General features: G+C 35.2%; 1 long non-coding RNA gene across 2 annotated transcripts in view; it reads right to left on the reverse strand.

Moving 5' to 3' along the window:
• LOC131413535 (uncharacterized) overlaps nucleotides 1-22,487 on the reverse strand; it is a 107,253-nt gene that overhangs the window by 28,035 nt on the left and 56,731 nt on the right. The window contains exons 3-4 of one of the 2 annotated variants that reach the window (XR_009221960.1): nucleotides 4,828-4,977; nucleotides 890-1,305 (exon numbers count right to left, since the gene is read on the reverse strand). The exons of the other annotated variant lie outside the window; for it this stretch is intronic. This is a non-coding gene — a long non-coding RNA (uncharacterized LOC131413535). Of the gene's footprint in view, nucleotides 1-889; nucleotides 1,306-4,827; nucleotides 4,978-22,487 lie in introns of those variants that run through there. 2 annotated transcript variants of the gene reach the window in all.

A 22,487-nucleotide genomic window follows, 5' to 3' on the forward strand; every position in this document is an offset into this window, starting at 1 on the left:
CAAGAATGTAGGAAAGTTACGATTATACGAACTCTCTATTTTAGAGTTGAGAAACCTGTCTGTGGCCTAGAGAGATTAGATGGTTAACTCAAGGTCACACAGTTAGTAATTACAGTTTTAAAGAGGAATGATGATCACTCATTTTTTACGCAACCCCTGTGCTATTTCATCTACATAATGCTTCTTTCATTGTATTTATGCATAGTAATTATATCATTAATCTGATCAATAAAGGAAAGCAATAGTAATAATTCAAGCCAAAGCCCCATAGAGACATTTTTTAAATCATTGCTTCCATATGGTTATTCCTTTTCATTTTGTTTCTGTAAATATAAAGAAAAGTCAAGTTCAAAGGATTAATGTAGCCAGGCCATGCCATGTGGTTGTTGCTTTGGTTGTCTCAACAACTTAATCTTACAGAACAATGAAGTTCCAAATGTTACCAAGCAGAGATATTACTGTTTGATTAGCCTGTGCTATTACTAAATTTTATAACACACTTACTAAGCTGCCATCAATTTAAAATTTGCTTTGGGATAAAACCACAATAAATGTGCCCTATGGCCCCTGTCCTCTCCCTAGATCTTTTCTTTCCTTTTTAAAAAAATTTTTAACCCTATTGTCTATTATCTACTTTCAACCAAGTTTTCTCAAAACTTTATTTCCCCCTATGTCTCTATTTCTAAAGGAAAGTTTTGGTCTCTTTTTTCTTTTCTCTTTTTTTTATCTTTATATATTGCAATTGAAAATTCATCTTTATCCTCTTTTAAACATTAAGTCTTTTAGAATTTGCCTTCTTTTATTACTGGCATCAAAATACCCAATCATTATATTGGTTAAAATTCCATTACAAACAATAACTAATTTAAGTAGAAAAGAACTTACCTGACATTAGTTTGCTTACAATGAAATTGGAAGAGTTGAAATAATAGGTTGCAGACAAAAACTCTAAAACAAATTTCCTCCCCCAAATTACACTGCCTCTGTTAGGATTGCAAAAGCTACTCATTGTTGCATGAAAACATGTCAGAAACTTGACCATTTTGGTTTAGCGATGAAATTTGAATGTTACCACTGCTGATGCAGGAAACCGCAACATCACGAAGCCGGGAACCACAGAACCACATTGCCTCTGCCGATATCTACATCAGCAAAATAGATACCTGATGCACTTACGTTATTTTCACTTAACCCAGTTCTGAGTGTAAGTTGTGGACGAGTAAATCTGATTAGTAGTACCTAAATCATTTTCAGAGTTGTAACTACAGGGGAAGCTGGGATATGTAGTTGATAGTTTTCTGGGAGCTGTTGTAGAGAAAAGCACACTAGTAAGAATTTGGAAAGAACGTTGAGTAAGCCAATTTGTAGCATCCATCTAGGTTCCCCATATTTCAGTGTTAGAATTATTTCTGACTGCTTCCTTTACTTGCTATAACCCTTTGTCCTATAAGGCATTATATCCTACACATTTTTCACTTATTACATCTCACATATCTGCCAGTTTCTTCTAATTCTACTTCTTCTCTTTAATTCCTTTGAACTTATTCCCATACTATTGCAAAAGCATCTTTACAGGCCTTTTATGATCTAGGATTTTCTCCATATAGTGATTTTGCTAAAATTCCCCTAAAGTATCTTTAATGCTTAGCCATTTTCAAAGAAATCCAACTCTGGGAATGGCAGCCTGTCTTCTGCTCACGTTGAACAGCTCTCTCCTCTCTCTCACTACTCTGTACATGTGAGTCAGATCTTACTATAGGATGCTCCACAGTCGTGTACCTCACGTCTTTGCATCCTCCCTGCATCTAGTCCCTTAGCTTAAAAAGCCCTCCTTGCCTCTGTTCGCTGCATGTATAAATTCTCCAGGACTCAACTCATATATTCTTTTATTCATGAAACATTTCCTGACTCTAACTGGAAGAAATCATTGCCTTGTGAACACCCAATGTTAATTAACTGGTATCTTGCCTTTTGGACTTAGTTGATTGTGATTTATAGTTTACATATTTATATATTATTATTTAACTTATTTCTAGCTCCTTGAGTACCAGGTACAAATCAGTGTCTAAAAATCTACCTTGCACATAATACAACGTAAAGATTTTTCTTGAATGAATGCATCACTAAACAATAAGTAGATGACATTACATAAATAAAGAAATAGATAGGTGCCATGTAAGGAGATCCTGGACACACACCATTGTTAAGTTAGAAACTGTGGAGGGTCTGACACTGTAACCTAATAGCAAGCTAACAAGTTAGCATACCTCAGTTTTAGTACATTTATTAACAGAAGGACATGATACTCCTGAATTAGAGGCACAGAAAACAGAAGCCAGAGCAACATCTTGCACTGATTCCTAACATCCCAATGTGATGTAAATTTCACATGTGCTAGCTTGACTTAGTTTTGGTGTTGTGGCTAAAATCTCTCAATTTCCCTTCACGGGCAGTTTACTAAGCCCCATCCCTTCCATCGTCAGGCTCTGACGATGTATTGTATAGCACTCCTGGGTTACAATACACACATAGCCAATTGCCAGAGGCCCCCAAATACCTAACACCCTGGATGGCCCCTTCTTCCTTGAGCCTGGGGAGTTACAGAGTTATGTATCATGGTTTTTGATTTAATCAACTACATCTATGAGAAACCTAAAAGCATGGATCATGAGGCTTTGAACCTTACACTTTCACTCTCAAAGTACAGTGGAAGTGTTTATAGGGAAATAAATACATAATACTGACAGTCTTGCAATATTTCCCTATAAAGTAACAGCGAAATCTTAAACCATAAAATTATGTATACACCCTTACGCACATGAAATATAGTGACTTCTCCATAAAGAAATTTATGCCATTGTGCATTTGCCCTTTATATATTTTATTAAAAGATGATTTCATCAAGACCTACATATAGACCTCATCTTATGTTACCAAATAAATACTTTGGACTTCACATTTTAACAACTCTGTAGTAACTACACAATGCCATTCCAAGTAAAGTGAACTTCTGTCTTATTCTCATCGAGCTCAGAAATCTCAGGTGATACATCTTCCTAGACAGTTTTTTATTACATATATTTTAATCTTATAAATTTAATGATTTTGAATGGGCTTTACTGGAGTGTACTTTTCCTTTCCTTCAGTAATCAATGGGTTCTGGTTTTTGTCTAAAATAAAGTAGTCCACCAGTAAGTCAAAAGTTTTGATTATGGAACCTTCACTCATGCTTATGTTAGAAAGTACTGGAAGAAAGGAGGGGATAGTTAGTCCACGTCCTCACATCTACACTAATATTAATAAAATTGTGCCTTTGAGGCGTCTCTGCTCTGCCCTCAGAACGGCTGCTGTCGGTCCCTCTGCTTTACTGCTTTACTTCACTGCTCTGGTCACTGCGGATTCTACTCTTCCCATCTCAAGACGCTGCCGTCCCTGCTCAATCCCACTGGTCACGTCTCTCCTCTTTCCATGTTTCTTCTTTTCAATACATATTGGATTTTGTCACATCTTAACTTTTAAGTTTGCCATCAACTAGTCTTCTGCTTTATTATTTTTTTTTAATAATTTTATTTATTTATTTCCCCAAAGCCCCAGTAGATAGTTGTATGTCATAGGTGCACATCCTTCTAGTTGCTGTATGTGGGACGCGGCCTCAGCATGGCCGGAGAAGCGGTGCGTCCGTGCGCGCCCGGGATCCGAACCCAGGCCGCCAGCAGCGGAGCTCAAGCACTTACCGCTAAGCCACAGGGCCGGCCCTTCTGCTTTATTTTCACTTTGAAAACCTATTTTGATAATATATCTGTCTTTATTTTAGAGAATCCATGGAAATATATTTATCTACAATATTTTGGCTATCATGCAAGACATGAGGAAAATACAACAAATGCAGTTTCCTCCTTCAAGGGGTTTCCAGACTATTTTCAAATTCTCATCAGCAAATGTGCAATTATAAAAACAATGAGCAGATGCTCCATGAATTAAGTAATTGTAGACTAGGAGAGCATGGCACACCCACCTGAATCCCATCTAGTTGAAGGGAAAGGGGATATTTTCTAGAGAAAACCTAACTGGAGAAAAGCTAAATGATAGAGAGGCTGTAACTAAGATGGAAAAAACCTGAAACTTGAAAGAAGCGTCAGCGCTACATCGATGAGAAATGAAGGTGCCAGGAGAGAAACAAAATAAAGAAAAAAATCAGAAAAGAATGAGAGTTGGTACAATCAGAATGTACACTAGCTTATATTTGAGTGCCAGGGTCTGAGACTAGACGTTTAGGCAGAAATTGGACATTAAAGTTACTTATATGCTATTCTAATTGAGTTTGTACTTATTCTGCAGTTTTAAGTACACAGTTTTGAAGAAATTTATAGAGGGGAATGACACAATCATATTTGTTGTGTTCTGTCAAGGACAATAAGTTTAAACAGCCTTGTGATATCAAAAGAGACAGGACCAATGGACAACCGGATGTTTGGCTCTGGAGCTGAGGTCTGGGCTGATAATACATGTTTACTATTCGTTAACAAATTTTCTCTGTTGAAGCTATGGATATCCCTAAATTTACACTGGAAAAAGTGCTTAGAATGAAAAAAAAGACTGTCAGCATAAACTCTAGGGGAAATCAACGTCATGTCCCATTGTCCCATAGCATAAAACGCAAAATTTTGTCCAAGAATTTACTCACACTTGTATGTAATTGCTAATCTTCTATTTTGACTCCGCAAATAGAATGTAACCATTCCTTCAAGATATTTCCTCTAAATTCCTTTCCTAAAAAGATGATTTAAGGAAAATGTCAAAATCATGTCTTTCATTATAAAATCTTACCTTTTCTCCTGCTGAAAATTTTCTTCATTCTGTCATTATATTTGGCTCCTAATTATTACAGTTTCCAAATTTGTCAGACCTTACAGTTCTGATACCAGAAAAATTTACTTCCTGATCCAATCATTGAGTGAGTTCTTCTGATTTTCCAATCTAAGGAGCAAGCAGAAGATAAGCAATCAAACTGAAAAAAGAGGCCTAGGAAGTGACACAGAAGCCAGGGCTGCTTGAAGGAAAGGAATTACCAAAGTTGGTCCTTCAGAAAGATTCACTAAGGGAAGTGATGATAAAAGAGTCCATGGATAAGTATATTAGGAGGTCGCTAATGAAAGTGACTCCAGTGGAGTCTCAATGGTCAAAGACAGATTGTGGCAGATTGAAGAGTGAACTGGATAAGGCAGTGAAGATACTTAACGTAGACCAATCTTTCAAGAAGCTTACTTGTGTGAAGGGATGGAGAGAGACGGCAGAGGGAGGAGGATTTTAGGACTAATGGTTCAGGATTTTGTTTGCTGTGTTTGAATTTAGTCAGTTTTGTTTCTCTGCTTATTTGCTTGTCCCATTCTTTTTCTTAATATAGGAAGATGCTTGAATATGTTAGCAGTGTCCGGTTGTTGCAGGTGGCTCAGAGAGAGTTTGTCTGTATATCAAGATATTTGAGTTTCTTTTTCGTAATTTCCAAATTTCCATAAATTGTTTTGGAAATCCAGGATTTATAGAATAAGGGCATCTTTAGACAATAGTTTAACTTTATTTTTTTGTTATTGTTGGTTCTTGTGAATTATACTCCTTTTTCAGGCTGGTGTCTCAATCTACCCATGATCCTGGAGTTTTCAAACATACATCATCAGTATTAGTTGCAGTTCCTCTAAAGTAACTACAGTTCCATGAAAAAGAATTGTGGAAATTTTTAGGGGGAAAAGGTTGCTCGGATATATTATACAGTAAAATGTATACCATTTTTGATTTGCATGCATAATATATGGGTATGAACAGTTTGTCTAAATGCTAATATACATCTGCATGTAATATATACTTCTGAATCAACATATAAAATATCCAATTTAGCAGCTTTGCAAAACATTGACAAACTGACAAAAAAAGATGACTAGTAAATTTGAATGTTCTTTTTAATATTATTACATTACGATGATTTTAGAAATATGACTTCTGACAAAGAATTGTGGCAACTGATAATTATGCATAGTAATTTGTTTCATTATTAGACATTGCCCTGTTTTTATTGAACATGTTGAAATATAGCAAATTAAAATGATCTTGCTTCTTTGAGAAAGATCTACTGATTAGTACTCATGTTCAAATTCCAAGCGCTTATCATTATTGCATTACTTGATGAATGCAGATTGGAAATGCAAAGTGATAGTTGGTTTGAAATGATGAAATGAGACAGGCACTTGTATTCATATTTACTAATATGGCTTTGCATATCATACCATAAACCACATAATAAATTTTGCTATTTTGGCATTTTGTCAGGAGTATTTTCAAGGTTTTTATGTGGCTACTAATAATATTCTAGAAAACAGTACAATTAATTTTGTGAATTTTGCTAAATCTGCTTATCCTTATAGTGAGAATTGGCTATAATTAAGTTTGAAAATTGCCATGCCCCTTCCATTTACGTTTGCAAACAAGTTAGTATTCATTCATAGTCAATAAACATTGACAGAGACCTGGGAATAATCAGAAGAAATAGCATATGCTCCCTACTTTAGAAGAATTTGGTCTATTAGAAGAGACAGACCTGTGAGCAAGTAATTGCCACTCTACAGTGCTTTGAACAAAGTGCCACGGAAGCCAAAGAAGGAAACAATTCTGCCTGGGGCAGAAAGTGGGAGGAGTTAGGGAGACTGGATTTATATTGGAGTAATATTTTAGTTGAGTCATAAAGACAAATAATAGGAATTTGCCTAGAGTGAAGACAGGGGAGAACATTACACATGTAGAAGTAAATATTGATGCCTACCCAAATCAAAAGAATAGAAATAAACTTTGGAGAAGACTTGATAGGCGTTATATTTTATCCCAGTTTTCAAAGTGATGCAAACAAATCTGGATAGAGATGCTTAATCTACGCAAATACTTTCACTTTCTAAAAGAAAGAGGAAGGGACAAAGGAAGGAAAGAAGGAAAGAAAGAAACAAAGAAAGAAACCATGTGCTTGGTTCTGTCTGTGGACTGAGAATTATTGTAGAGGCTTTATAAACATTGTCTTGAACTATCTCCCCCTATGGTAGCTACTATCTTCACCTCAATGATGGAAATCAATGCAAGATGGTAAAAGCAAGTTCTGTCTGAATTTGAAGCCGACACTCTCAATCACAGTGTTGCTCGAGCACGCATGTGTGTGTATTGATATATATGCTAATATATATGTTACTAATTAGCCACCAAATGCTAATTAATAGAGATGGCTTTCTCTGTAAGTGGAATGCTGGAATGTGAAATGACCTAGTTACCATAATTTGAAGGACATGGAAAATATCTCCACAATCGTAAGAAATCTATACTAACAGTCTTCTGTGGTAACCAAAATTTCAAAATTAGAAAAATTATATCCCTTATAAAATACTATTCTTATAAACTTATGTCAAAAATTATGTTCCAGATGTTGAAAACATGTAATATATTAATTTCTTTAAACTCTTTATAGTAAGAGTGATTTTATCAACTTACTAAGAAATAAAAAGCAGAGTAGATGCCACGTCTAATTTATCAAAGATGCCACCTCACTAAGGAAAAGATTATAAAGGATAAAGATGATCACTTTTTTTGTAGGAATACATAACTACTATAGAAATAAATTATTGCTCACAAATCTAGAAAAAAGATAAATTCAACCAAAATATTTATGTGAACGAGTCACATGAATAGTTTCTTTTATTTTCAAAGTTAAGTCTGATTGAAAAGTTTTGACATGGTAAAAAGAAAAAACTAGTTTAAGTGAATGTTCAGTGTAGTAATGTAAAATTATATCTTCAACAAGTCTGTCATATGAGACATAGAAATATGGATCAAATAAATGTAATTCCAAGTTATGTTAAAAAAAGGAAATAATATAACCAATATTAAAAATATGACTATATTACTAAAATCACTCTGTAGTTTCAAAGTGAATCAGGGCATATAAAATGAGCACTGCGTGCTTAGCATCTATAATTGCTATATATTCATTTACCAAATATAGTGTTTTAAATCAACCTTTACATAACCTAACTGTATTTTGTTCCCAAATGAAAGCTTCTTCCATAAACAGCAGGAAGATTTTCTTTTGCAATGTATATAGAAGAATGTAAGAAATACCATGCACTATTTGACCAATTGTCCAGGGAGTCTGGGATTTTGAATATGACTTCTATGCTATCCATATCACATCTTTTTTATTACAATCTCAACTATTAGTGGGATTTTATCAAGTATGTTATTTTCTTAACAACATGTTAGAACGCTATCTCCCATTATTTTATATAATCACATAGTTATAGCTATCAATATAAATATACACATATTTATAGAAATATGTAAATGCAAGTATATAGCATTGAGAAGTATATAATTTATCATCCAACTCAAGTTGCGTAATAAATTATATATCAAATGTGAAAATACATTCGATTACAGAGTCCCTATTAATAATTATGCCAGTTAAATTTAAGAAGTTTTAAAAGGATGATCTCACAACTCCCAGTAGTACTAACTGGGAGACATAATATGGTGCACTATTAGGCTAAAACCTTTTTATATTGATGATAAATCTTAAAGTACATTCACTGGCTTAGTTATGTAGAAATAGCAAGATTTGAGGTACGTAATATGAAATTTTACAGTCTAAAATTAATCATTCCTAGTTTAGAGATAGGAGAAAATGATATATGTTGCAAAACAACTAAAAACAAGTAGAATTGTATTAAGTTGTTCATAGATATATTTTTAAATAGGTCGCATGTACCATATCTGTTATGTATACTTTCAGATATTATGAATCCAAGAAGTGTGTGGTGGGGGGAGCACTAGGGTTTTGGGAAAGACAGGGAGAATCAGTGACCAAAAGTGGAAGTGTGTCCTACTTATAGCATTCTTTTGTGGTTTTCGAGGAGCCGGCAGCTGAGTGTCATACTACCAGCAAAACGAAGCAACGGGGAGGGCGTTCTAAAATCAAAGGGGTTCCAGGGGAACAGACAGAAAGGTAGCCTTGACTTTCACTAACCTTGTCATATCAAGACACCTTAGACACATTAGAAGACAATGTAGTTTGCTCTATATTCTTTTCAATTAAGGTTAATACATCATTAAGAAGAAATGTTTAACATATGGATTAGTAACTATGATCAAAACATTATCCAGAAGCCCCTGTAATTCACTAAGAAGTCTTTCAGAAGTAAGAAGAAACTTTCACACATCATAACTTTTACTAATAGCCACCAGTTTTTATTTCTTGAACTCTCCAAATTGGTTTTCCTCTGGATCTTGGAAAATCAATGAAAAATAAGACCAGAGTTTACAAATGATGCTGTTCAGTGTGGAAGTGCACGGGAAAATTTCCATGGCATGCTGTTAGTTATAAAATTAAAAACATAAATAAATTATAAGTTATATAATCTTCCTTGGCTTCTATTACAATGAGAGTGTGACCCTGCTTCTACCACAGGCAAGCCCTTTCACCTGTGTCCTGGGTCCCGTTTGATCTTACATCTCATGGAATCGTGTCCTACAGTTATCCCCTCCTTCAATTGCAGTGTTGACTCCTCCTTTCCTCTGGCCCATTTCCATCAGCATATACATGTACTTTACAACAACCATCTTGAAAAGATGACTTCCACGCCATTTATTCTTGCATCTCTCCTGCCCATCTTCTGATTCTACTATTCTGCTAAAATTGTTTCTTGTCAGATCACCAAGTACATCCTTACACAACATTGTACTTGGTTATATACTATCTTAACTGCCTTTCTGTCACATTCTCATTTGCTGTTTTCTCCTTCTGTAACAAACCTCGGTAATATTGGAGTGCCTGAGAGCAGATCTAACTTTTCTAATGTGTGTATTTCTTCTCCATTCTTGGGTGATTTCATTCAATCCAATGGCTTTAAATATGTATTTGCTGATGAATGTTAATTTGGCATCTTTAGTCTTGATCTCTCTTCTGATCTTGAGTTTCTTATATTCATCATCCAACTTAAAAAAAATTTACTCTGAATATCAAAAAGAATCTTAAACATGATATATTCAAATTAGATATATTCAAATTAGAACTCTCTTTCCTCCTCCCCAAACCTGTTCCTCTCCTATCCTTGCTCTCAAGGGCTCTCAAGTCAGACTGACGCCAAAGAGTCTGAGTCATTCTTGATTGAACCTTTTCCCTCAATAACACCCTCCTGCAATTCACATCCACTCCAACAATGAGTAGCTGCATATCTAAATTTCCCGCTTCCTCTGTCTCCAGATTTCTCTAAGCAACCCCAACTTTCACTTGTACTGCTGCAATAGCCTCCAAACTGTTATTCCTGATTGTAATTTTGCCCTCACTATCAATTTAGCAACCGAAACGTGGTTTTACAATCATAAATCAGATCATGTGACCCCTCTATTTTAAAACAAATAAGCTTATAAAACCAAAACGATTTCCCATGACCTTCATGACTGTAAACGTCTGTGCACGATCCACCTCTCCCGACTCTCCCCTTAGTGTTGTCCCTTGTTCAATATGCCACAGCTCCTTAAGACTACACCTCTCCCCACTCATCAGATGAGCCATGGCCTGCATCAGGAAGACTCTTCCCAGGCTATTCCCCTGACGGGCGCTTTCTCATCCACAGCTCATCTCAAAGGAGGTATCTGAGGAGCCCTTCCTAGACACATTCCTAAGAGCCTTTCCACATCTTCCCCCTTTGCTCACTCTCCAGCACACACTTATTTCTTGTTTCCTCCTTAGCACCTATACTAATATTGCTTATGTATTTGGCTTTATATATATTGATATACTATCTAAACTTCCTCCTCTCACCAAAGTTTGTTCCATGAGTAAGAACTTGGTAATCTGGTTCTCTTTATATCCTTAAGTTCAAAAACAGTGCATCACACAAGGCAAATGCTCTGAAAATGTTATTAACTTAAAAATGTAAATAAATAGATAAAATATAAATTTAATCTTCTTAAATTCGTAAATGCCTAGTAAACACTGAAATAATATATAATTTTAGCAGCTGGTATTTTGTTAGGGATATCATGAATTTTTATCTTTTTGTTTTTCAGAACCCTTGAAATTTTACACAATAAAAATATAATAATTTTATACAACTTAATAAAAGTAAATATTAAAAGTTTTTCTTCAGGATATTTATACTAAAATAGTTAAATGATAAAGGCCTGTTCTAGGTCTGATATGGTGGCATAAAATGAATAAATCACTTTGGAAGACAGTTTGACAGTTTTTTAAAAAGCTAAGCTCACACAACTTCCTAATCAACCATTCACTACTAGATTTTTACACAAGAGAAATAAAATTATATCTCCACACAAAAACCTGTACATGAATGTTCATGGCAATTTTATTTGTAATAATTAAAAACTGAAAATAAAATTCCATTAATAAGTGAGTGGATAAACAAAATATTGGATATCCATAAATGGTAACCTTACTCAACAATACAAGCAATGAATCACAACATGGACGAGTATTAAATCATTATAAAGAGTGAAACATCTGGCCAAAAATATATATATAGTATTTAATTGCATTTATATAAATGTCTAAAACATGCAAACTAATCTACAATGACAGAAAACCAATCAGTGTTTGCAGAGAGGCAGGATGAAAGAGGATGAGGAATTCAGTGGGATAGAATTGTATCTTAATTGTGATTTTGGCTCCATGGTTGTGTTCACATGTCAAACCTCATCTAACTGTGCACTTTAAATATGTATAGCTTATCGTACGCAACATATTCTATAACAAAATGATAAAAAATAGACAAATTCTACTGGGAAAATGATCTTCTTGGTGTTTCATTAAGAAATGCTCAAATTGAAAATAAACTTCAAGAGAAAACAACTCATTATTGATGCTAACGCATATACCAAAAGATCATGGTGATAAGTATTTATGATCCAAGACACACTTTTTGTGTTAGGTACATAGTCCCCCTTTTTATGGTGGTTGTTTTACTCGAAGAATCTTTTTTTCACTGTCAAGGGGATCATGCCTTAATGCAGTAATAGTAACTTGTTCTTCAGTCAGGAGAAAAGTATATTTTCTATTTAAAGTATAGTTTTCCTGACCTCTGAGCAATTTGCATTAATTTCTCATTGATGGCTTGATTCCAGCTGCCATCATTAATTCCAAAGAGAAATCATTTAGATATGAGAGCTCTAGGTATATGATTATTTAAAAACTTATAATGATTTTAAAAAATCTGATAAATTTGTATAAGCAAAAGAGATATTGAGTACTTCCTCAAAATATTACAGTTTTTGAAAGTATTTGCTTAATACATGTTGCTCTGAAATAATTCTTCATATATGTGTAATTACTTTCAATTAATTTGTGTTCGTATTTTTCAGCACTACATGGTAGACAAAACATATTAAAGTAGAATGCTTACTATAAAATATTTTGCAGTGAAATAGGCGAAATAAAAGAAGCAATAATACGATGAAAATTAAAAAAACACATAACATTTATTTGTGAAATGCTTTATGAGGTCGTATCTATTCTTCTGTTCATCAGATCGCACTGCTCTGTGTTGAACACTGTGCAAGGCAATGAGAATAGAAAGATGGCATGGACAGAACCTCTGCCTTTTTGTGGTGGCAAAAGAACCAATGTAAAGCTACTAATTATAATAATAAATGTGAAGAAAATCTGTGGGAAACAGCTGAGCATGATGATTAAAAATGCAGGCTTTTTGGAGTAAGAAAAATCTGAATTTGTATTGTAGCCCTAATACTTAGGCGAGGTTACTTGACATCGGTAAATATCAATTTCCTCCCTTAAGAAGGTGACTAATGATACCTTCCTCACAGTTAAAGACTGGTGAGGAAATGTCTGTCTGTTCTTACCCAGTCCTTGGCACATAGGAAGTAATCAATAAATTTTTTTCCTTTGTGGTCTCTAAGCTTTTGGAAAGGAGGAATTGTTTAGTATTTTGACCATGGTACTTAGCACAGTGCTAGCCTTACAGAACGGGCTTAATAAGTATTTGTATCATGAATTATGGAACAAGCAGATTTTGAGGTTTTTAATGTTTTTGGTTGAGGTATAACTTACATACAGTGATGTGCACTAACCTTAATTACACAACTTGATTTCTTGATTTTTTAAAATACAAATCAATATACTTGTGCAACCACAAACCAGATGATAATATAAAACATTTTGAACATCTCCAAAGCCTCTTTTGTGCCCTCTTCATTCAATACCCTCCAAAGACAACCACTGTTTGTTCTTTTTCTCCATGGACTGCTTTTGTCTGTTTGTAAAATTCACATAAATGCCATCATCATATGGTATACAATCTTTGTCATGTCTTTTTTTACATCATCATGTCTGTAAGTCATCATGTTCATGAGGCAATAGTTCATTCCTCTTCATTGTTTTGAAATTCTCCCTCATTTAGATATCTATTCTATTGATGGAAAATTAAATTGTTTCCCATTTGGGATTGTTATGGATGAAGTTTCTATAAACATACTTTTATTTGTCTTTTGGTGACACAGCCACTCATTTCTCTTGGGAGCATATCCAATAGTAGTATTGGCAAGTCATGAGATATATGTATAATTAACTTTAGTAGATACTGCCAAAAAGTTTTAGAAAACAAGTGTACCAATTTATACTCCTACTAGCAGATATTAGCACATAAGAAGGCTCCCAGTGGAGGGACTTGTTTTAACTGAGTAAAATTTCACTGAGGAAGTGAGGAACAGACAACCCTAGACAGAGACAGCAGAGAAAATGTATTATCTGAGAATGCATTTTGAGAAAGAATCATGATGTGCATCACAAAAAAGCATCCAGTAGATGGGCATCATCAACACTGTTGAGCAAATGACCATGTCTTGAAATGAAGTTTTAAGTAGGATGATTTGGTAAAACTGACTTGAAAAATGTGATGTATATAATTTATTAATCAAGACTCTGAATCTTATAAAACACAAAACATTGTCTTAACAAAGTCACTTAGCTGTGAAGAGAGATGTTTTCATTGTTCTGTACCAGCTCGTCCTAATTTACGCACTAAGAAATACTAAGTCCACTAAATATTCATAGGTGTTTCATGGAACAGGACTATATTATCAAATGCATTTAACACATTCTGGCATTCTGGGTTATACAAAGTTATAAAGGTTTCCTTATTGTATGACTTCTTAGTTTATTGATATGCTACATTAGGAACCTCCACAAAGACAATAGAAGGCAGTCTTTCTAAAACTTACTAGATTGAGAATTTTTTCCATCACTAATCATCTTGTAAAACAACTCATTTTAAATCTGTATTTATCTGTGATTCCTGAAATCTGAAGTTGAATAGAGAAAGGACACAACACTTGTTGGCCTAATCCTTGTCTTCACAGGCACCAACTTTTTCCTCTTTAATATTTTACATTTATAGTTTAGGTATGTATTATTTTTACAATTATAAAGATGAAGAAAAGACTAAAACAAATTTTGTCAAAAGTTTCCAGGTTATTTAGTAAAATTTAATGGAAGAAATTATTACCCTAATGAATGTGGAAGGGAAGGGTACTTGCCAGGAAGACTATGAGGCAAGCTTGGTGGTAGTGATTGCCTTAACTAATGGAAGGATTTGGAAGATGGAAATATTATTAAGAATATAAGTTAAGGAATAAATACATGGAATGTTAAAGAACTATGAGCAATCCAGTTTGGCTGTGGTGTTGGAAAGATAGACTTAAAAAAGAAGATCTTGAATGCTGAAGTTGGAGTCCTATATGTAAGATCAGTATCGAAATGGAATCATGACATTTTTCTGAGTTGAGCAGGATATGACTGGAACTGTATGTATGTGGGAATTCACATTGAAGATATATTTGTAATTTGGAATATAAAGTTCAGAATATTGAATTATTCTATCAGGGTACTTTAAATGTATAATCCACGTAGTGAGGATGAGAAAGTAAATCAAGGGACATGTGTGATAGATGTTTTCATGGAAAAATGCAGAGTCCTTGGAAATAAAATACAAAAAGAAAGATGAACAAGAGAATGTGATAGACCATGAATATCAAACTTACAATATTTGGAACTGTATTTGTATATTAATGGAATTTTGGAGAATAAGACTATTTTGAAGGAAAGATTATTATTTTGGTTGTCATTTAGCTGAGAGATGATTTGCATTCAAGTGGGGTTTTCCAAAAAGAAATTGCAATTGTAGAACTGAGACTTGGTAGAGAGTTGATGTTTACATTGTTGAACTGTGATCCGTTTGTATGAGACACAGTAAAAGCCATTGGAATGGATGTTATCATTGAAAGTAGATATGTAGAAAAAGAAAGTATGTTGAAGAGTAGAATTTATTTAAGGAAACAGTGAAGAAAGAAATTGGGAATGGAATATAAAAAGAAAAATGAAAGAGGTATATGAAAAATCTAGAGGTCAAAGCCAGTGAGTAAGGCAAAATTATGAAAGGATTCCAGACAAAGCAACGAGAGTCACCTAGTATTCCCCATCACATCCAATAACCTCAATGAGCTCTCAGACTTCACACTGAGGCTTGAATGAAGGACAACCAGGAGGCCATCTTGATTCAGTTTTGCATACAAACTCCTCAGCCACGACCTTGAAGCGTCATCCAGCTGCTGACGCAAAGAAGTTTTCCAAGAAGAATGAAGTTGAAAAAATATTTGTCCCCATTTACTGCCACAACTAAGTACTCAACTTCTCAGAATCACCCAATGTCAAGCCTCAAGTTTGGCAAGTTACCCAAGACCATGGTGAGGCAGAATAAAAATCAGAAACTGCTGTGGTACAAGTAGGAAAACATGATTGCCCTGCTCAGTGAAAACAAGATTAGCTGAAAGGACAATGGTAGAAGATCAAGGAGTTGGCAAAGAGGCTACTACCAGAGGAAAATGAGTCTTGTGTACACAAACCTGTGCTTGGTGTGAAGAAAATCAAGCTGAGCTTTTTTTCAGGAGCTAAGCACCTCTGTGCTGGGGTAGCAGATTCTGGGACAGCGCAAGTTCCACACCCATATCTACATCTCCATGGGGATCTTGCTCACGGAGAAGATCAGTAGCTGGTGGTCTTTGCAGATGGCCTGGGCTACATGAATCTACCTCTTGCCTTTATTTGGTGGGCAAGGTTGGATAGGGAGCCCAAGTGGGTGGCATCTCTTTTAGAAAAGTTGAAGAAGGACTATAACGATACTAAGAACAAAAATAGAAAATCTTTTCAGAAGGAACTAATGATAACTTTACCAAATGGACTGCCAAAGACCAGTGGTCAGACTCATCCAGGGCTTTGTGCCCCTGGTCACAGCAGTTGGGGTGTCTTAGTGCTGAAGGATCTGGATAAAAAGTTTGCCAAGATCTCCAATAAACAAATGGATGCTTATGAGTCTCCCCAGTGGGACAGGAAGTGGAATAGTGGAGAGAGAATCCATATGGAAAACAGCTAATGGCTTCTTACTGGCATAGACCCACCAGTCTGGGAACAGCTTCTGCGATGTCATTCAGAAGTTACACATAGGCTTGGACAAGATGAAAAAGCCCATCACCAAGAGCTGAAAACACCTCAGAGAAACTCTGATCCCAATAAACTCCCTGGACATTCTTAGTGTGGCCAACTTCAGCCCTATAGATCACAATGACTTTGGGATCTGAACAGGATCCCTCACACCTCCTGCCCTCTGGAGCATTCATCCTTTTTCTGTGTTGAATGTCTATACAGTTACCATGGATCTTGGGAGAGAAGAACCATTCAGACAGACTTCAGGGAACCCCTAGCTGAACCCACAGCCCAGGAACCAAACACATGCAATTTTCTTTACTTTTTTTTTTTATTTTTATTTTTTGGTGAGAATGTTTAATATCTAACCTCTTAGCAAATTTCAATTATACAATACAATATTATAACTATAGTCACCTTGCTGTACATTAGATCTTCAGACTTATTCATCTTATAACTAAAAGTTTATATGCTTTGACCAACCTCTTCCCGTTTCCCCCACACCTCAGCCCCTGGCAACCACAGTTTTACTCTCTGTTTCTATGAGTTTGATTTTTTACTTTTTTAGATTGCACATATAACACCATACTACTATGCAGTATTTGTCTTTCTTTATCTGGCTTATTTCACTCATCATAGTGCCCTGCAGGTTCATCTATGTTTTCACAAATGACAGGATTTCCCTCAGTTTGAAGACTAAGTGATATTACATATATAGATATATTATATATGTATATCACATTTTCTTCATCCATTCATCTGATGATAGACACTTAGGTTATTTTCATATTTTCACTATTGTAAATAATGCTGCAATGAATATGGGAGCTGAGATAATGCTTTGAGATAGTGATTTCATTTCCTTTGGATAAATACCAAGAAGTAGGATTGCTGGATCATATGGTAGCTTTATTTTTAATTTTTTGAGGAACCTCCAAACTGTTTTCCATACAGTCTGTACCAATTTAGGTTCCCACCAGCGGTATACAAAAGTTTCCTTTTTTCCACATCCTCACCAACATTTGTTATTTCTTGTCTTTTTGAAAATAGACATCTTAACAGATGTGAGATGATATCTCATTGTGGTTTTGATTTGCATTTCCCTGCTAGTTAGTGAGTGATGACCATTTTTCATATACCTGTTGACCATTAGTATGTCTTCTTTGGAAAAATGTCTATTCAGGTTCTTTGCTCATTTTCTTTTTTTTTTTTTTTTGTGAGGAGGATTAGCCCTGAGCTAACATCTGTTGCCAATCCTTCTATTTTTGCTGACACCCGTGCCCATCTTCCTCTACTTTATATGTGGGACGCCTGCCACAGCATGGCTTGATAACATAGGTCCGTGCCTGGGATCCGAACCTGCGAACCCCAGGCCGCTGAAGCAGAGTGCGTGACCTTAACCACTACGCCACTTGGCTGGCACCCTCATTTTTTAATCAGATTATTTGTGGGGTTTTTTTGCTATTAAGTAGTAAGAATTCCTTATATATTTCAGATATTAAAACTTGTAGAAGAAAACATAGGGAAAATCTCCTTGACAATGATTTTTTGGATATGACACCAAAAGTAAAGGCAACAAGAGCAAAAATAAACAAATGGGACTACATCAAACTAAAAAGTTTCTGCACAGCAAGGAAAAAATCAACAAATGGCAACCTATGGATTGTAAAAATATTTTCAAGCCATATATCCAATAAATATTTAATATACAAAATATATAAGGAACACTTATACATGCAATTTTCCATCCTTCTTTTCCATTATGGGAGTGGCCTCAAGGGATTTTCTATTGCAGGGTTCTACAAATCAAATAACTTTCTCTTGGTTAAGTATAATTTAAATTCAAAATCAATTTTTTTTAAGGTATGCTAGAATTGGAGCACTTGAGAAAGTAGCTAGCTAATATTTTTAGTGAACCATAAAGGCAAAACTAATAAACAAAAATACTTAATGAGGGAAGATGCTGTTGAGGTTTTCATGTTGTAAAGGATATTTTAAAATGATGTTACAGATGTAAATATGTATTTAAGGGACACTAGAAGCATGTCTGATTCCCAGCCATACTTTGTATTTCAACAATTAGCACAGAAAGGCAGTTGTATCAGTGCTGGGCCTTTTTCACCCTGTTCTTGTAAAAAGGATTTAAATCAAAGAGAAAAGTGTTTTTTCAATAAGTGAATATTTCTCACCTTCATTTTTTCTGAGAATGCTCTAGGCTCTGTTCTCTCTTCCTATTTTGATTATCCTCAATGCCTTTTCCTCATGTTGTGGCAAATTATAATCCACAGTGAATCTTATGTGAGTTAGTGGGCAGAGTTAAATCCTACATTAGTGATTAGGTGCCATTGAGGTGTTTATGCTAATAGATTAGAGGGTAGCTAGGAGTCCACATTCTTTATGGAGCCATTTCCACTCTGAACTTGGGTCTCTGTCTACATGAGATTAGTCATTCAACAGAACAATGCCATATTGGAGGAGAGGTGGTCTCTGAAGCTCTAAAATGTCATTTAAATATTTCTTTTTAGAAGGTATGCCAGTTCTTCTTGTAGAATTCATCAGTTCTTCTGTGGACATGAGCAAACTTTGCTGCCAAGTCAAAACCTTAATGACCACTGACTCTGCTCGTGCTCATTATAATGTTTTGGTTGGTCTCACAAGCGACACCATTATGCTAACGTAGCACAGGGTGCCTGCTGCCTTTTGTCAAACTCTCTGTTTTGTTTCATCTAAAGTTTTCCTCCAATCCCTTCCTGATGTACCCACCATTTTCTTGGAAATAAATATTATAGGCCAAAACTAGTTTTTTTGGAAAACATAAAGAACATCTGAGCAGTTATAATATTATCCAAAACTGAAAATGTGTCCCACCTAAAATCAAAGATTTGGCATAAGCATAGCATTAATGCAAATAATCTTTAGAGTTGAGATAAGTTTGGATGTGTACACAAGTTTGCATTGTATTTGTGGCATCTCAGAAGGGAGAAGAAGGCAGGATGAAACATCTGCCAAATCAGGAGTAAGATGATCCCCGAACTATGTGCAAGGACACACGCTGTGTTTGTCTGCAGTGGTGTTGGACAATTTGGCATCCCTGACTCTCATTCTCTAAATGAATTTATTGGGCTGAAACACTGTTCTATATCTGCTGATTCAGATACTGAAGACCAACAGGTAAAGAAGAAATCAATTTAATGTATCAAGAACACATAATTCCTCAACAATCATACAAAATAAATTTAAATTCTGCTTCTCAATTCTATGCCATCATTCTTGCCAAAGATCATCTCTCACCTTTTCCAGAAAGAAGAAACAAAACCAATTGTACCTTAAACTAAGGGTTTTAACTGATAAGTAACTGTACCAAACCAAACTAAATAAAACAAAGCAAAAAACCTAAACAAACAAAAATTAAAAGAGATTTATGCAGAGATATCTAGCTGACCTCAAAGATTTTTGGTCCACATCACACTGTAGATAGGGAGAGGTGATCCAGAATGGATGCAAGTACTTCTGGCCAACAAAATGCAAGCAAAACTGGTACGTGACACTTCTGTGATAAGTTTGAATATCTTACTTACATTCCCTACCCCCTTTTCTCTTATTTAGTTACCATGGAGGCCATATGTTGAACAGAGCAGCATCATAAGTTGGAAGAAATCTAGATCCCTGAGTCACAACTTGGAAGAAAGTTGCCAAGGAGACTCACTCAGCTAGCAACATCTATGTTGGATTTTTCCATAAGTGATAAAGAAACTTGTATTTAGCAACTAAGATTTTGAAATTGTATTTAAGCATCAAGTGTTATGATTTTTACTAATGAAACAAAAGAGGTCAAGGTGTTGCAGAAAGATATAACCAAAGAGAGACGGAGTTGCAACATATCATTTGTGAACATTAGTGGGAAAAGCCACAAAGAATTTGAGGAAGACGTATGCTATTAAAAACCTATGATACTCAAAAATTTATTGAGACCCCATGATAAAAGGGGCAGATTTTAAATTTAACAGATTTTCAAAGAGGATCTCTGTGTATGTATGCAAAAGACAGATAGAAAGAGAAAGACAGAGAGACTGAGAATGAATTCAGGCAATATTAATAGAGAGAGAATGTTCTTTGCATAGTGAATAGCTGAATTTAGAGATTTTATGGAGAAAAGAGCCTTGATAGAGAGTTAGATAAAAGATACCAGAAGGATAGAGAGATCAGAAGGAAAATTGAGGAAGTCAGAAAAGAGAATAGCTGACAATAATAGAACTGAGAATAAAACTGGGTAGCTAGAGGATTAGAATTAAGGATATGTCAATTTCTTTTTAATATTTTGGGGACTGGAGAGGCTGTCTTCCTGTGGGAAATTTATTTAAATTCTTTGGCTTCAACTTCTTTCTCTGTTAAATAAAGAAGGAGGGAATTGAAAACCTATATCCTCACCTTTCTAATGTTCTACAGCTTAAAACTTGTGAAACTTCTAAATATATACAGATATTTTAACTAACGAATTTCATTTGCCATGGTAAAACAGTTCTTGGGATCTTATATTATTTTTTCTCATTGGGTTAGATAAGGTTCCACACATCATAATGCACAAATCTCCAGTCAGAAATAAGTCTTACCTCTACCTTTGTCTTGGGCTTTCCAGTGATTGCATTTCAGCACCTCTTATGACAGCAAGCAGAGAAACCAAGCTCAAAATTTCACTTTGAAAATTCAAAAATAAAGATGTTTTATATTCCACCATTTATTTCTATAAGACAGATAAAATATCATCTCCGTTCCTTGATGAAAATACAAGGAATTACACTACAGAAGATCTATGACCAAATGATCGACACTATAACTTTCTTGATTTAGAAGGATTTAGGTAAGTATTATAGCAATTCATATTCTGAAATGGCAGAGCTGATGCAATGTCTATCCTTGAGTAAGTGAAAATGTACTGGTATCAGCAAAGATACTTCCACATTCTAAGGTATTGAATTATTTCCTAACTTTTCCAAAACATTTCTGCCCTGAATGTCTTCAAGTTCTAGACTTCCAATTCTAAAAACTATATCAGTATTGTCTTAGTTTGAGTTCCCCCAGAAGCAGGTCCTGAGACAAAGATTCTACTAAAAGTAGTTAATTTGGAAGGTGAAAGATATACCAAAAGGGGTGTAGGCAAATGAGACAAGAACAGGAACTAATGTAGATGCGCTATCAAGCCAGTTATATTGAGGGCGACTGAAAGGAACATCACTGGGGAAAATCTGCCGCGGAGTTACGCCACTGAGGGGCAAGTGGTCAGAGATCTGAACACCAGCTCCAGTCAAATGTCAATTGAAGGTTGAACTGGAGCATTAATTTCCAGCATTTCAATCTGCCGCGTGGGTGAGAGAGTGGCTTCAAGAGCAGAGAAAGCTCTCAATGAAGGCACTGGTGATAGGACTAAGGCCAGCGTGCACTGATTTCATGAGGCCAAGGGGTAGAGTATGCACACCTTAATAAGTCTTTCTAAACCTATGACGTCTTTTTTTTGAAAAGCTGTCTTCATCATAGCCTGCTTTACGACGGAGTGCCTTCAATTTCCTTCCAAATATTTTAGGAGATATTAAGGGGTTGGTTGGAAGATAGTGGCCAATATTTCTCAAATTTGGTGATTCCACAAATTTCTACAAAGGATGGTCTATCAGGGAAAAAGTGTAGATTTGGAACATCATCTACTCAAGGGGATTATAGACCCTATCTAACAGGTAAGGCTGTTTATTCATGGAATATAACATCAAGTGCTTTAGAACTATTTGTTGAATAAGTGTGTCGATACAAGAGAAAATGGTGGTACCTTCACCAGAGGCAGAAAAATGAGAACGATGTTGGAGGTGAGGTGGAGGGGGAATGATATGTGCCGTTATTCCTCGTTCACCTATGGTGTGATCCACATCTCTCTAAGAAAATTTTAAGAGAACTCTCATTAGGA

Source organism: Diceros bicornis, chromosome 14, assembly GCF_020826845.1.
Source record: "Diceros bicornis minor isolate mBicDic1 chromosome 14, mDicBic1.mat.cur, whole genome shotgun sequence".
Classification (NCBI taxonomy): domain Eukaryota; kingdom Metazoa; phylum Chordata; class Mammalia; order Perissodactyla; family Rhinocerotidae; genus Diceros; species Diceros bicornis.